A 14,286-nucleotide genomic window follows, 5' to 3' on the forward strand; every position below is an offset into this window, starting at 1 on the left:
AGAGTTCTAACAATGGTGAGGCGTTTTCCATGCCATCAGCACAGCAGCAGGGCAGAGAGGCAGTTGTTCCCCTGTGGGAAGAACTGGGATGACGCCCCCACAGAAAAGAGCGAAGCACCTGGACTGTTGTGTTATGGAGCCAGTCTTGGTTTCAGGAATGAAGGAAAGCCATTCATGGTTTTAACTAAAGAAGGACGATCGGGGGCAGGGTGGAAGATAGAATTCAAGGAAACAAGGATAACCAATCTCAGGATTAGTTAGGGGCCGAGAGTCCACAGGAGCAACAGCAAGCGGCTGGATTACAAGAGGAGTTGTGGAGAGACAGCTGATACAAGAAAAGCGTGCATGGTTGAATGAGTATGACTAGTTACTAGAATGGAGTGAGAGGAGGAGCACTCAAGGAAGTAAACTCATCTTCTAGCTGAGACTCCAAGAGAGGTGGGTGCTGTACACTCAGGCAGGACACAGGGAGAACAGCACACTAGCAAGGCGAGACAGCTCTGTGCTGAACAAGCTTTGGTGTACAGGCAGAATTACCCACCTTCCAAAGAGGGCTGGAACCCGGGCAAGACAGGAAACCACTCAGAAACAGCTACTGGAATGAATTCCCTGGAGGAACACCAGTATTTTAGGGCCAGGTAGGAAATAATAAGAGTTCTGCAGAAAACATAACCCAGCAATAAAATGGCTTAGGATGCTGCCTTGTTTCTGTGTTTTCTCCAAAACTCATCATAACCAAACCAAAAGGTATCCCCAGGCTTGGGTTAGATTCATAAATTCTTTCCTGCCTGCTCATCTGTCACAGTGTGACAAATTTGCTTATGAAGGAAAAGACAAGTAGTGACAAAAGAGCTACCTCCAACCCTTTTCAAACAAACTCACGTCTTTTCTTTTGTTCTGTCCATAGAGACATCAACCCTATCTATATTCTCCCTTGTCACGCTTACGATTTCAGTAACCCACCCTTGAAAAATGTACTTCAAACCAGACATACAAAATTAAGTAAAATCAAACATCAATAACATTGGTGCGAAAATTCTAGCAACATGACCTACTTTTAATGCTACATTAAAAACAATTTCCTTGGTGTGTGTGGGAAGGGGCAGAGAGCTCTATCCCATATAAAGTGAGTTGTATCTGGATTCCCCCTACCAAGCTATTAAGTAGAAGAATTAAGTAAGGTTCAGAACTCAGATCTCCTACTTCATGGTAAGTAGTGAACTAGTGCTGTGAAGGTCGCTTTGGGAAACACTCTCTCCTGTTCAAATCAACTAGCTCTACACAACTATGACTCTCCAGGCCTGGAATACAAGTAAGGAAAGATAAGGGCTCATCTCATCTAAGCATCCCGTGTAGGTCATGGGAGTGGGAGTTCAGCTCAGCCCAAGTGTGAGTGTTAGTGCCGAGTACCTCCACAGTACTGATTACATGGCCTTTCTTCTTTTCCAAAGACAATAACAAATGTCTTTCTCAAAGATGATATAATTCTAAATGCTATATCCTTCTATAACACCATGCTAACTCTCTTAAAAAAAAAAGCAGACTAGCCAACTCTCATTTTTGCAAGCTTAATCAGATTTATAAGACATAAAGCAAGGATTATACACACAAAGCCATGTAGGTTTCGAGATGGCCTGGAATTTCTGGAAGAAAACAAATCACCAACACAGCAGGAAATGTCAGGATATGAAGACAAATCATTGTGGACATTCAAAGAGATAAACATTCCAAAACACTAATCAACAGGAGGAAAAAAAAAGAGTCATCCACATAAAGCAGCATCATAAAAATTAAAGCAAGAATTGAGATGTAACTAAAAATGCATAAACAGGAAAACATTCTTTAGTTATCTTAGCACCAGAAAAAGATGTTCCTGCCAATTTTTAATATGAGGTTAAAAACTGATCATGCGAAAAATATTTGTAATGTTTTTATTCTCCAAATTTGAAGTCACATTTACTCTATAAACTCCAACCAGGCCACACAGAGAAGGGGACAGAGGGAAAACAGATCTGCATCTCCAAATTTGCATATTGGAACCCTCAGGACAGTGGCCAAACACATTCCAGGAAAACCAGTTATTTGTGAGCCTTCACAGAGTGCTGATAATTAGCCTGAACTTGGAAAATGGCCTCTATGGTATTTGTATTTATAAGAGATCTGCAAACTTACAAGACGTGAAAACTGTAGATCCGTTAACTTTGCAATAGTTTTTTTCTTCTAGTATTAAAATCTATGCTCTTCCCTCTACCACCAGCTAGCAGAGGGTGGAAACAAATACAAAAACCAGACTTCATTTGCAAACACCTGAAAGGGAAAGTCACCCTGATGCGGCACAGCTGTGTGAAGAATAAGTTCTGTTAGTTTAGGTCAATCTTTAAGCTAAAAAATAATAGGCCCATAGGTCTTAGGGCCACACCATCTCACTTGGCAGGAAATTGGGCCCTGTCCCCCCATGATATGACCATCAAAGACAAGGGACAATAATGAGAAAAAGTCCCTTTAAGCAAGAAGGTAAATGGCAGATTGCATTCAGTAAGCGAGTGCCTTCTTGGGTACGTGGATTTAATAAGCAGGACTGAGTAGGAATATGTCCCTGGTCCAAATTTGTCAACAGCTTCATCAAACACTTATTGCTAGTCTGCTGGAGCAGTGGAGAGTTAAAACATATAGAAAAAAGTTTGGGTGAGGGAAATGAATAGAAAAGTGGCCACATGCATGGAAACAAAGTAGGATGAAAAAAACAAACAGGAGGTTTGCAAGCTCCAAATTTTTTTTTTTACAGCAGAAATGTTTGGTTTAGTCATCAAAACCTAAAAATAACTGTCTACCCTTAAAACTAGGCAACTTCACAAAAAGTAGAGATTTCTAAGAAAAAAATAAGTAAATGAGTCCACAGTATATACATATTCTTACATGGCACAACCATCTGAAGCTGGTGGCATGATGCTAGGAAGAGCACGCACACCTCACACCATTCCCCATTGCTTACATATAAGGCCAATTTCATTCAATTAATTCTGCATAACATTCCATAGGCTTTTAAGTAGGTTAGCTCTTGATTAGAATTATATTATTATTTAGAAGCTCAACAACTACTCTCATAAAAATTAATGATCAGTATAAAGAACAAAAATTAGGAATAAAAAAATCAAGCTACAAAAGTGGCACTTTCCCCCCAATGTTTTGAGTATTCATTAGCACTCCACATTAAGGCCTCTTCTTCTCATTTCATGCACATCCCATAGACACAGCTCACCTGCTCCTGAGCGGTTATCCATGGATTAATGCTTTACATTGCGATTCTAACCTGTAATGTGGCCTACAGGACATCTGATGTGCCTGGACACACAGGTCTCTCTGAACTGCCTCCAACTGAGCCAGCCTCCCTCCTCCCTCACCAACTGCCCTTTTGTATGCTCTAGCTTGGGAAGTACCTACCATTCATTCAGGAGCTGAGAGCATCAACACTCAGCTTCATCTACAATACTCCTATGCCCTACCTTACTCTCACACTTTCTCTCTTTAAAACAAATGTTTGTCTTAGAAAAGTTTGAGAATTATACAAAAATCAAAGATAATGCATATATCCTTGTACGTGTTCTAGCCAACTGCCCCTTATGTTAGCATTTTATGTTATTATGGCACATTTGAAACAACTAGGAAACTCACTACTGTTACTGAATTACACTTGAGACTAGTTGGATTTTACCAGTTTTTCTCCTATTGTCCTCCTTGCCTTCTAGAATCCAATCCAGGAATTCACAGTGCAATCAGATCTCATCTTTTCTTGGTTTATTTCCATCAACATCAACTGGTACCCAATGTGCATCACCAGAGACTGTAGTAGCTGGATCTTCTCTTCCTACTTCCCTGGAGACATCCTGGGTGATTCTGGCTGTTTCTTCGAGTTTTTGCCTGCATGCTTCTGAAGCTGCCACGGACTGACTTCCTACTATGACAGATGACGACTCAGCTCTCATGTACAACCTGCAAACCCCTCTTCTGCTCCACTGCTTAATCCTGACATTGCGTGGTTCAATACTTAGTGTTTACAGTATGATTGCAAATATTCATAAGCAAGTCATGTAACATATTACTACTATATTTCCTTTTTAGTATAACTTTGCTTTCTCTGCAATTGAATTGGGAGTGCTTTTTAAAACATTTTAAAGATATTGCTGCTCTGTCATGTAGCTTCTCTTGCTGCTGTTGTAGAAAGATACTCCAATTCTTCATCCTTTGTGTGTGACCTACTTTCCTTCCCTCTTGAGTTACGCAGGCTTCTAAGCCAGCCCCTGTGCTCCTTATCACCTGATATTCATACAATGGAATGAAAATTCTTTCCATTTGTACATGGGCTGGACTTAGTGACTCACTTCTAACAAACACAATATGGCAAAAGTGATGGGATGACACTTTCAGGATTGGGCTTCAGAAGACAATGGCTTTTGTTGTGTTCACACTATTTCTTCCTTACTCTGATGAAATAAGTTGTCTTGTTAATGAAATACTTTATCAAGAAATGCATGTGGCTCTCAATGCAACAGCTCGCAAGGAACTGAACCTTAGCTACAGCCACCTGGGTAAGTTCAGAAGCAGATCTGCCCTCAGTGAATCGTTCAGATGGTCGTCTCCCTAACTGATAACCTTCGTGGAAGTCAGAACCAAATAATTCAGCTAAGCTCACAGAAACTAAGAGACATAAATGTTGTTGCTCTGAGCCAGGAGTCAGTGAACTGTAGGCTTGGTCTGGTTGAGTGTGGTAGATAATCTTATGGGAACACGTCATAACCACTCCTACTTGTCTGTGGCTGCTTTTGTGCTAAAGAGTAGTTACATCTGAGACCATGTGGCTCACAGATCTGAAATATTTAAGAAAAAGTTCACTGGCTCTTGTTCTAGGTCACTAAGTTTCACAGTAATGTGTTCCATGGCAGTAGATAATACTATGTCTCTCTCTGGAAAGTTTTAGAATCAGCATTGGTCCTTTATGTTCCAGAACTTCATGAAGTGTATCCTGGTATAGATCTGTTTTCCAAAGTTAATGACCTGGAAACAAATGGGCCCCTTTCAATCTGGAGGCTCTTGCTCTTCAGTTCTGAAATAGTTTCATTAATAATTTCTCCAGTTTTCCTTTGCTGGAATTATTACTATTTGAATTTTAGTCTCCTGAATTAAGTCTCCAACTTCCCAGTTAATCTCTCATTTTCTCCATTACTTTATTCTTCTGTTAAACTTTCTAGCCCTTTTATTGAATTTGCCATTCCTAGAATTATGTGATTTTTTTTAATTCTTAGGTGCCCCTTTTCCCCCCTATGTGTTATTTTTTAATGACTCCTTGTTTTTCTTTCATGAATGCAATGCTTTCTCTTACTATAAGATTTTTTTAATTAAAAATAAATCTCCTTCCCTCTAATGTTTGTTCACTGTGTTCCTTTACCACCTTTGGTTTTGGGAACTGTACAGGATAAATGCTTTGACCTTCTATTTATATTCATTTATATTCTGGTCATGTTAGAGGTAATTGTCAAATGCTCCCTTGATGGGGTCATCTCCTCGTATTAAATAATGAAGCAACAACAACTAATTTCAAGGTCTGTCCCTATGGGGTGGTTTGTCATTTGGCAGGGTGATCTGATGCAACAGTTTACTGAAAAACTTTTGGTTTTCCGTGTTTATGGAGCTTTTCTCCTGGGTTCTTCAAAATATCTTAAATGAATCTTCTAAACTCTTGCCTGAGAGGGTTAAAGTTGTGTTCCTGGAGTCAGGTAAAGAAAGAATCCTTGGGCAGGGTGGAAAGTCTCACTCATCTTGGCCACAGTGTTCCTATTCTCATGATGTCTGCCATTCCAACACCCAGAATCCTTCCTTTTAGCCTCACTCGGCGTCACCTGAAGCATAAACCAATGCTCTGTGGGCAAGAATGAAATTCAACTGCTACACTCTACAAGTACATAGGGGAACTGACTGTTCTTTACACAAACTTTAACCCAACCTGTCCATTCCCTACTCCTCCTCAGCTCTGCTTCTAGAAGGGCCTCGTCTTTCTGATTTGGGGGCTCCCTGGGAGCTTCCTGACGTGGTACAGCTGCTCCTGTGACTCCACACCTGGGGGCCTGAATCCAGCTGTCTTTATTCTATTCAGTTACTCACTCACCATCTACCTGCTTTCCAGCTATCACAATTCTTCCGTCATCCTCCTTCCCTCCCAACACCTTTCCTCTCATGTTAACTGACAAACGTGAAGAGTTGTATTCAAACTACCATTTTAACATACAGCTCAGACACCCTTAATTCTAAAAGCCTTGTAATCATTGCTAGATAACTTTTTAACTATCTTTTTCCTTTTTAAGTTCTCTAGGCCAGGTCTTTCTCTGTCATGGAAGGATAGCCAGTTTCCCATTTCCCTTGCCTTCTGGTCTCTTTCTCTGGCCAAGCCAATTTCCATTGTTTTTGGATTAAAATTCAACTCAGATATATCATTCCTTAACTGCAATGGGCTGAAATGTGTCCCCTAGAAATTCCTACGATGGACCTCTAACTCCTGGCACCTCAGAATGTGACCTTATTTAAGGTTTTTACCTTTAAAAAATGAAGTCATTAGTGTGGGACCCCAAGATAATGCGACTGACAAGCCATCTCAACAGGGAAAACTTGGGACAGAGAGACAGGCAGTTTTTGGAGAATGTCACATGAAAAGACATGGGAGACGTTGGCCAAAGGTTACCCTGTGGCTATCAGAAGTAAGGAGTTAGGTGGGGAACAAAATCTGCCCCAGCTCCTTCAGGGGAGCACACCCCTGAAGACACCATGATTGCAAACTTGTGAATCCCAAACTATAGAATGCTCAGTTTCTGTTGGTTTAAGCCATCGGTGCCTGGCCTATGGAGCCATATAAGGTATACAAAGGCAACCACAAGGCCAGACTTGAAACTCAATAAATCTAAAGCAGGTTAATTTTTAAGCTGATAATTTTGTATGGCCTGTGAATGATGTTATAAATACTCAAACGGTCCTTGCAGAAAAAAACAAAACAAACAAACGCTCCCCACCCCTGTATGTCATCTGGTTTGTGGCACAGGGGTTTTCTCCATCTACTGGGGGTCTTGGAACACATTCACAGCAGACAAGGGGTCTAGTGTACATTGTCACATCAGCTCCAGGAAACAAAGACACCACTTTAAACACCTTTCTAGTGATCTCTCTTAGAGAGTAATCTGCACCCATCCCTCTGTATTTCTACTGGGCCAGGCCCAGGACAACTCCTGTCAATGTCAAAATCCGTAAGTGTTCAAGTCCCTTATAGAAAATGGTAAAATATTTGTGTAAAACCCATATATATCCTCTCATACACTTCGGATAATCACTTGTAATATCTAATACAACATAAATATCAAGTACACACTTGCTAAACTGTATTAGTCACAGGGAATATTCACAAGGGGGAAAGCCCATACATGTTCAGAACAGATGAAATGTAAACCAAAAAAAATTAAAGCAATATTTATTTCAATGGAGGGGCAGAGAGACAGAGACAGACATTCAGGCACAACTTCCTTCTGCTGGTTCACTTCTCAAATGCCCAGAAATCAGAAGCTCAATCCTGTCACATGGGTGCTAGGGACCCAAATATTTGAGCTGGCTCCCAGTGTTATTAGCAGAAAGCTAGAGTGGGGAACAAACCCAGAAGTTGAACCCAGGACTCTGAATGGGATGCATGTGTCCCAGGTGGCAAATGCCCCACCCTCAGTACCTACCACCACAAGTACTTTTTACCTAGGTGATTTGATACCCATGTATGCAGAATATATGGATACAGACAGCTAGCTGTGTTAATCACTTTTTTTTTAAAAAAAAAAAAAGGATGTATTTTTTCTTTTTATTGGAAACGCAGATTTACAGAGAAGGAGATACAGAGAGTACAGAGAGAAAGATCTTTCATTTGCTGGTTCATTCCCCAAACGGCTGCAGTGGCTGGAGCAGAGCTGATCTAAACTCAGGATCCTCCTCCAAAATCCTACAATGGTGTAGGTCCCAAGGCTTTGGGCCATCCTTGACTGCTTTCCTAGGCCACAAGCAGGGATCTGCATGGGAAGAAGAGCAACTGGGACCCAAATTGGTGCCTATATGGGATACTGGCATGTAAAAGGTGAGGATTTAGCCACTCAGCCATGGTGCTGAGTGGCAGCAAAATGTCATTATTAGACATTTATCCTTAAATAATGAACAGCTCTCTTGGCTTTAGCACCATCTTCCAGGAAACCTCTGCACCATGAGAGCTAAGTGGAGGAAGAAGCGAATGCACAGGCTGACATGCAAAAGAAGGAAGATAATGCTGGCTCAGACTCATGATGGCCACAGGAATAGGAAAGAGGGGTGCATGATCTGGGACAGACCAGACTGCCTGCTGCCATCTGCAGCCTGCCTGAGAGGACCTGAGCTATCACTGCCAATGGGTGGCCAGGACCCCTGATATCTGCCATGCTTATACCATAACCCACCCCCGGGAGTCCTGTCCATGACTTCTGGGACTGACTCTGTCTCTAGCTGTGGCCTAGTACAACACATGTACAAACCACTTCTTCTGCTGTCTCAGCAAGTAAGAGAGAGAGAGAGAGAGAGAAGAAAGAAAGAAAGAAAGAAAGAAAGAAAGAAAGAAAGAAAGAAAGAAAGAAAGAAAGAAAGAAAGAAAGAAAGAAAGAAAAGAAAGGAAGGAGAGAGGGAGGAGGGAGAGAGGTAAGAAGAAAGAAAGGAAGGAGAGAAAGAAAGAATGAACAATGGACAAAAGAAGCAAATATGTAGATATAGATCTGGTATACTTTAAATGCTGAAAGCAGGAAATGTTAAATGTATTATAATAGAAAAATTGGTTAAATATGCATATGCAGTTAAAATATATTAAAGATTTATTTATTTACTTGGAATTCAGAGTTCCAGAGAGAAAGAGATCATTCATCCTCTAGTTCATATCCCAGACAGCTGCAATAGCCATGGCTGACCCAGGCCAAGCCAAAAGCCAGGATCTTTATCATGGTTTCCCGCACAGGAAGCGGGGCCGAAGTATCTCCGCTGCCTTTCCTGGTCACTAGCAGGGAGCTGGATCAGAAGCGGAGCAGCTGGGACTGTGTCCTTAAAGAATGAAGTCATCAGAGGCAGCAGCTTTACCTACAACGTCATAACACCGGTCCCACAGATTTTGATTTTAAATGATGGCGTAGCCTTTCCATGCTGACATGAAATATGCCCACAATGTTTTAAATGAAAAAGGCTGGTGGGAAAATAACACATTAAGTATGACCTCAGAGTTTAGAACTGGCTCAGGAGGACTGAGACATTCCAGTCTTTTCTAAGCACTGAAATCTGATGATTGGCTTTCTTTTTGCCTGACTTCCTTTGCCAACTGCTGACCCAGGAAGGAAAAGGAGACAAAGGGCAGAGGTTGGGGGTTCAGCCAGCCAGGAGGCTGTGCCCTGATACTGTCAATGCAGAACATGGAGGCAGCCAGGGACATGGGGCACCATAAGCCACAAGCAGCTCCCCTGCAGTCAGGACATGATAGCTCTTGTGTTCCATCCTACTGCAAAGACATTGGAACAGTCAGTTCTTCATACTTTTTTTCTGGGACCAGGTTTTAACGCAGAGAAAATAATTATGAGTAGGTCATTTCAGGCTGTCCCCTGGCAGGCCTGCTGTAATCTGTCTCCATGGGCTTCTCCTTGCACTGTCTACACAGCTCTGTCTTGTCCACACGTTGTCCCCATGGGGCTCCTACCTAGCTACAAATGCACTTAGAGATAAGATTCCTTCAGCCATGCAAGGCTGTTTTGTTTTGAGTCTCCACCAAATTCCTGGTTAGAACTTAGAGAATCAGAGATGACTATGACACTGACTATGTTTTCTAGGAATTCCTGCTCCAGGTAACAGGAGAGCCACGCAGTGTAAACAGGGAACATGGAGGTGTGTGCAAGCGCACAGCTAAGCAGCTCCAGGGGAGTCGCAGACAGCTTTGAGAAGGGGCCATCTTGAGCAGATCCTGCCTACAACTGTGAATCCAGAAAAAAAAAAAAAAAACAGAAACTAGAACATCCCCAGAAATGGAAGCAACTGCTCAAGGCACTAAATAACTCAGAACGTTCAGAAATTGCTCATCTTTGTCTGGCTGGACCCACACCGAGTGAGGAACAATGAAGGCCACTCTTGGATTCCTTTGTGTATTCAACAACCATCTGGTTGCGCTCACTGGGTTGCTAGGATCTGTGACCGTCAGATCCCTGACCACATGGTCCAGTAGGACAAGAAGGTGGTTCGGGCCCAGCCCCTTGTTTCAGGATAGCACCAGAGTGTGAGCACTCTGTAGCAGGGTGTAATACTCTTAGAGAACATTCACACCCTTAGGACTTGTATCCTGCTGCAGAGGAGGGAACAGCAGGGACAAGAGAACGGCATCCACTGTAAAGGGCCAATTTCCCTTTCTCATCAATTGGGGCTGCTCCTGAAGGCCTGGGACGCAGACTGACAGCACAGGCCCAGGTGCCTACAGCACAGCTCGCTTTCAGCAGAGAGACTTAATGCAAGGTTTCGACAGCCTTGGCTCCCCCACCACCCACCCCTGTGCCTCTAAACAGAGGGTCAAAGAATAAAAGCCACTCTGGGGGCTAACCCTGTAAAGTTCCACTTCACTGTCTTTGGGGACAAGGCTGGGACTTCACTACCCAGTGCCCACACATCTTGGCATGGGAAGTGAGAGAGACCCACTGCTCTGTGCCACCCTGCAGGGTCCAGTTCCTGGGGGAACCACCAGAACATCTTTTGGGTTCTGTGCTTCAAGACCCCGCCCCTCTTGTTGTAATTCTGTGCTACAAACTGTGAAGTAAAAACTATAGACAATTTGTTAAAGGGAATGAAAGCTTATCAAATACACAATAGCAGCACACAGCACAGAACTTGAGAGGGAGAAAAGCAGAGTTGGGAAAAGACTATTCATCTCTGCCTAGTGCCCACTTCACAAAGAGCAGGCGAGCCAGACACTGGCATGGGGGTGCCCTGTCCTTCCCCTCTGTTTCTTCCCATACAGCCACTCCTCACGAAAGAAGCCACGCCCAGCAGAAGCCAGCTGTGGCACTAGGGGAGGTGGCAAGAGGAAGAGACTTTCACTTCTTATTTAAAACACTTATGGAGATCTTACAAAGCTTTTTAATGAACACACACTGCCTTTTAAAGGCATATATCACTTCTGTATTTAAAACACACACCCGGGCCCAGCGTGGTGGCCTAGTGGCTAAAATCCTCGCCTTGCATGCACCAGGATCCCATATGGGCACTGGTTCTAATCCCGGCAGCTCCATTTTCCATCCAGCTCCCTGCTTGTGGTCTGGGAAACCAGTGGAGGATGGCCCAAAGCTTTGGGACCCTGCACCTGCATGGGAGACTTGGAAGAGCTCCTGGCTCCTGGCTTTGGATCAGTGCAGCTCCAGCCATTGCAGTCACTTGGGGAGTGAGTCATCAGATGGAAGACCTTCCTCTCTGTCTCTCCTCTCTGTATAGCTGACTTTGTAATAAAAATCAATAAATCTTCAAAACACACGCACACACACACATATATATATATACATATATATATATATATACATATATATATATACATATATATATATATATAGAGAGAGAGAGAGAGAGAGAGAGAGATATCCTGAGGTGAGCAACAGCAAAAACCCAGTGGTCCCATGGTGGATGCCAAGCCTTAGCTCACATCTCGTCCACCACACTTTCCACCCACAAGTGGAGCCAGCAGATTAAAGTAGACAAATCTGGAAATTATCCTCTTCAAGCCAGAGATGCAAGATACTTTCAGTATTTTAGGGAATCATCAACTGCCTGGGAAATTCAAAGACTTCCTGGCCTTGCCCCATCATCTTAGGCACGTCCATTTATCCCTGTGACCTATCAGCAATCCTTCCTCCCCAGCCACACCTTCCATGACCACTACTGTCACCACCAGCACCGTCATCGTCACCACCACATCTCAGTATTCAGGCATAAACAGGTAAATGGAGAGCAGGAGCCTTCCCTTGCAAGGCACACAGAATGCTTCCACACGCTCACGTGCATGACGCTACCTTCTGCTGTCATCTCCTCTCCTGAGCACCCTGCATGTACACATCTGGAGAGGACTTGCACCCAGAGGCACAAAGCCAACACACTGAGGCATCCTTACTCTTCTACCTCCAGGTACAAGAAGACAAGGTGTAGTTTGTACACCTGTACAAGGTGTACAGCTACAAGGTGTAGTTTGCCCATCTAAGCCCCTGAGAAACGCTGAGATTTGGGCGAGGGATAGAGAAAAGGCAGCAGTAGAAGAGTCCCTCACTGAGATGGCCAGCTTTTCCGAAGCTTCCTAGAGAGATGGCCACCCAAGGGGATTCCTTGCCCTGTGCCCAAGTCCCAAGTCCACGTTTAGTAGCTGGAGACCTACTCAGAAACTCCCTCTGTGGCCCCAACTCTGTGGTTGTCCGATGGCTGAAGGATTCTGGCGTGGTCATCACTGAGAAAGGGCAGTGAGGCCAAGCCCGAGAGCACAGCCGTGACAGAGGCCTTCCCTGGGGTTTGTCTAGGGCCATCACAAAGCCCTGTGAGCTCACGGTATATCTGAGGACTGGTTCATTTTCATGAGCTGAAAAATCTTCCTCAGAAAAATCACCAAAGTTATCTCAATGAGATTCCTCAAGAATATGACAAAACTTTCTGTTGGAAACATTTATAAATCTACTCTAAGGAAGTGAGAAGGCGAAGGAGGCGACAGGGATGGGCTAGGGGAGGAACAGCGCTCATTTTCATAGCAAGAGAGAGCGCCACCTGCAGACACCAGGGAGGAGATGAGGGAGCCACACTGACCTGAGAGCACTTCCACCTGCAACCACCTGCAAGCTGTCTCTGCTCACCTCATCCCTGCGACACACACTTACATTCCGTCTCCCTCTTTCTGCCTTTCAAACAGACGAGCTTTATAAACTTCACAATAAAAGGAAGAAGAATCAAAATCTACTGAATGCCAACTACATGACAAATGCTGTCCTACATGTGCTTACTGTTGAAAACTTTCCATACCAGCGAGATAAGAATTACCAACCTCACTTTATGCAGGAGAAGACTGGGGCCCACAGCAAGCAGTCTGCTGTAAGTAATACACCTTATAAATGATTCACACTGCGGCCCTCGAGTGCTTTAGCCCTTCACACGCATGTCTCTGCCAGACCACGAGTGAACTCCTGATGGTCGAGAAACATGGACACCTGCTGGGGAGCCACTCCTGCAAGCAGCCTGGAAGCATCCTCAGCACTCAACTCTGTCTCCCACCCCTGCAGCATTGCAACCCTTAGCCCTTCAGGAGAGGTATACCTCCTTACTGCAAAAAATAATCAAGACACCATTTTCTGTCAAAAAAAAAAACAATAACGAGTAAGACTAGAATATCAAATGTATCACCTGATGGTGTCAGTCTCACACAGTCCAATCCAATACAGTAAGCATTTGTTGAGGTCCAATTTTGGTCTCGCAACTACATTGGAAATGATTAAGACACGATGCACCTGCTTTCAGGACTAGCCAGGACTGCAAAAGTGAGTGCAAATAATAAAAGGAGTCATCAAAATGGAAAATGTATATTATGAGATGGTTACACATGGATTTCAAACATGTTTAGACCAAAATAAATATATTTTTTTGAAATTTCATTTTCTACAAACTTTTTAAGCTCCACCATATGACAGTAGTGGTAGGAAAGATAAAGACTTGTAAGATCTTGTTGGTAATTCCAGATACCAGAATACAGTGCAGAAATATTTGCAAAGTTAAAATTACCTTGCCCTACAAGTTTCATAAACTAGCTGGAAAGTGATTTAAACTTTCAGATGAGAGAAGATAGAGTTCGAAAAATCTTAACTTTCACCAAAATAGTTACTGAAGAGCGCTACTCTAACAAAATAAGCAGTGGAACCCCCAAAATAAGAAAGGCAAGTACAAAATGGTAGCAATCTTTAACACTAATGTAAATTTATAAAATTCATTGATACAATTTTTAAGTAATAGTTTAAAAAAAATATGAGGGTTGAGGACCATAAAATAGTAAGATTTAGCCACTAGGCTATTGCACCAGCCTCAGCCTGAACTAATTGCTAAAGGAAGCTCTTCATGCAGAAGGGAAACAATTTGGGAAGGAAGAAAGGAGAGCGATTGAGAGGTAAAGGTGGGAGCTAGAGGGAGGGTGATGGTGTCTGAAATGGCTGA

The 14,286-nt window shown here is 43.1% G+C and overlaps 1 protein-coding gene across 1 annotated transcript in view; it reads right to left on the minus strand.

Moving 5' to 3' along the window:
• CHCHD6 (coiled-coil-helix-coiled-coil-helix domain containing 6) overlaps positions 1–14,286 on the minus strand; it is a 229,000-nt gene that overhangs the window by 149,405 nt on the left and 65,309 nt on the right. The window lies entirely within an intron of this gene.

The sequence above is a fragment of the Ochotona curzoniae genome, unplaced genomic scaffold, assembly GCF_017591425.1.
Source record: "Ochotona curzoniae isolate NIBS_2020 unplaced genomic scaffold, NIBS_Ocur_1.0 contig_908, whole genome shotgun sequence".
Lineage (NCBI taxonomy): Eukaryota > Metazoa > Chordata > Mammalia > Lagomorpha > Ochotonidae > Ochotona > Ochotona curzoniae.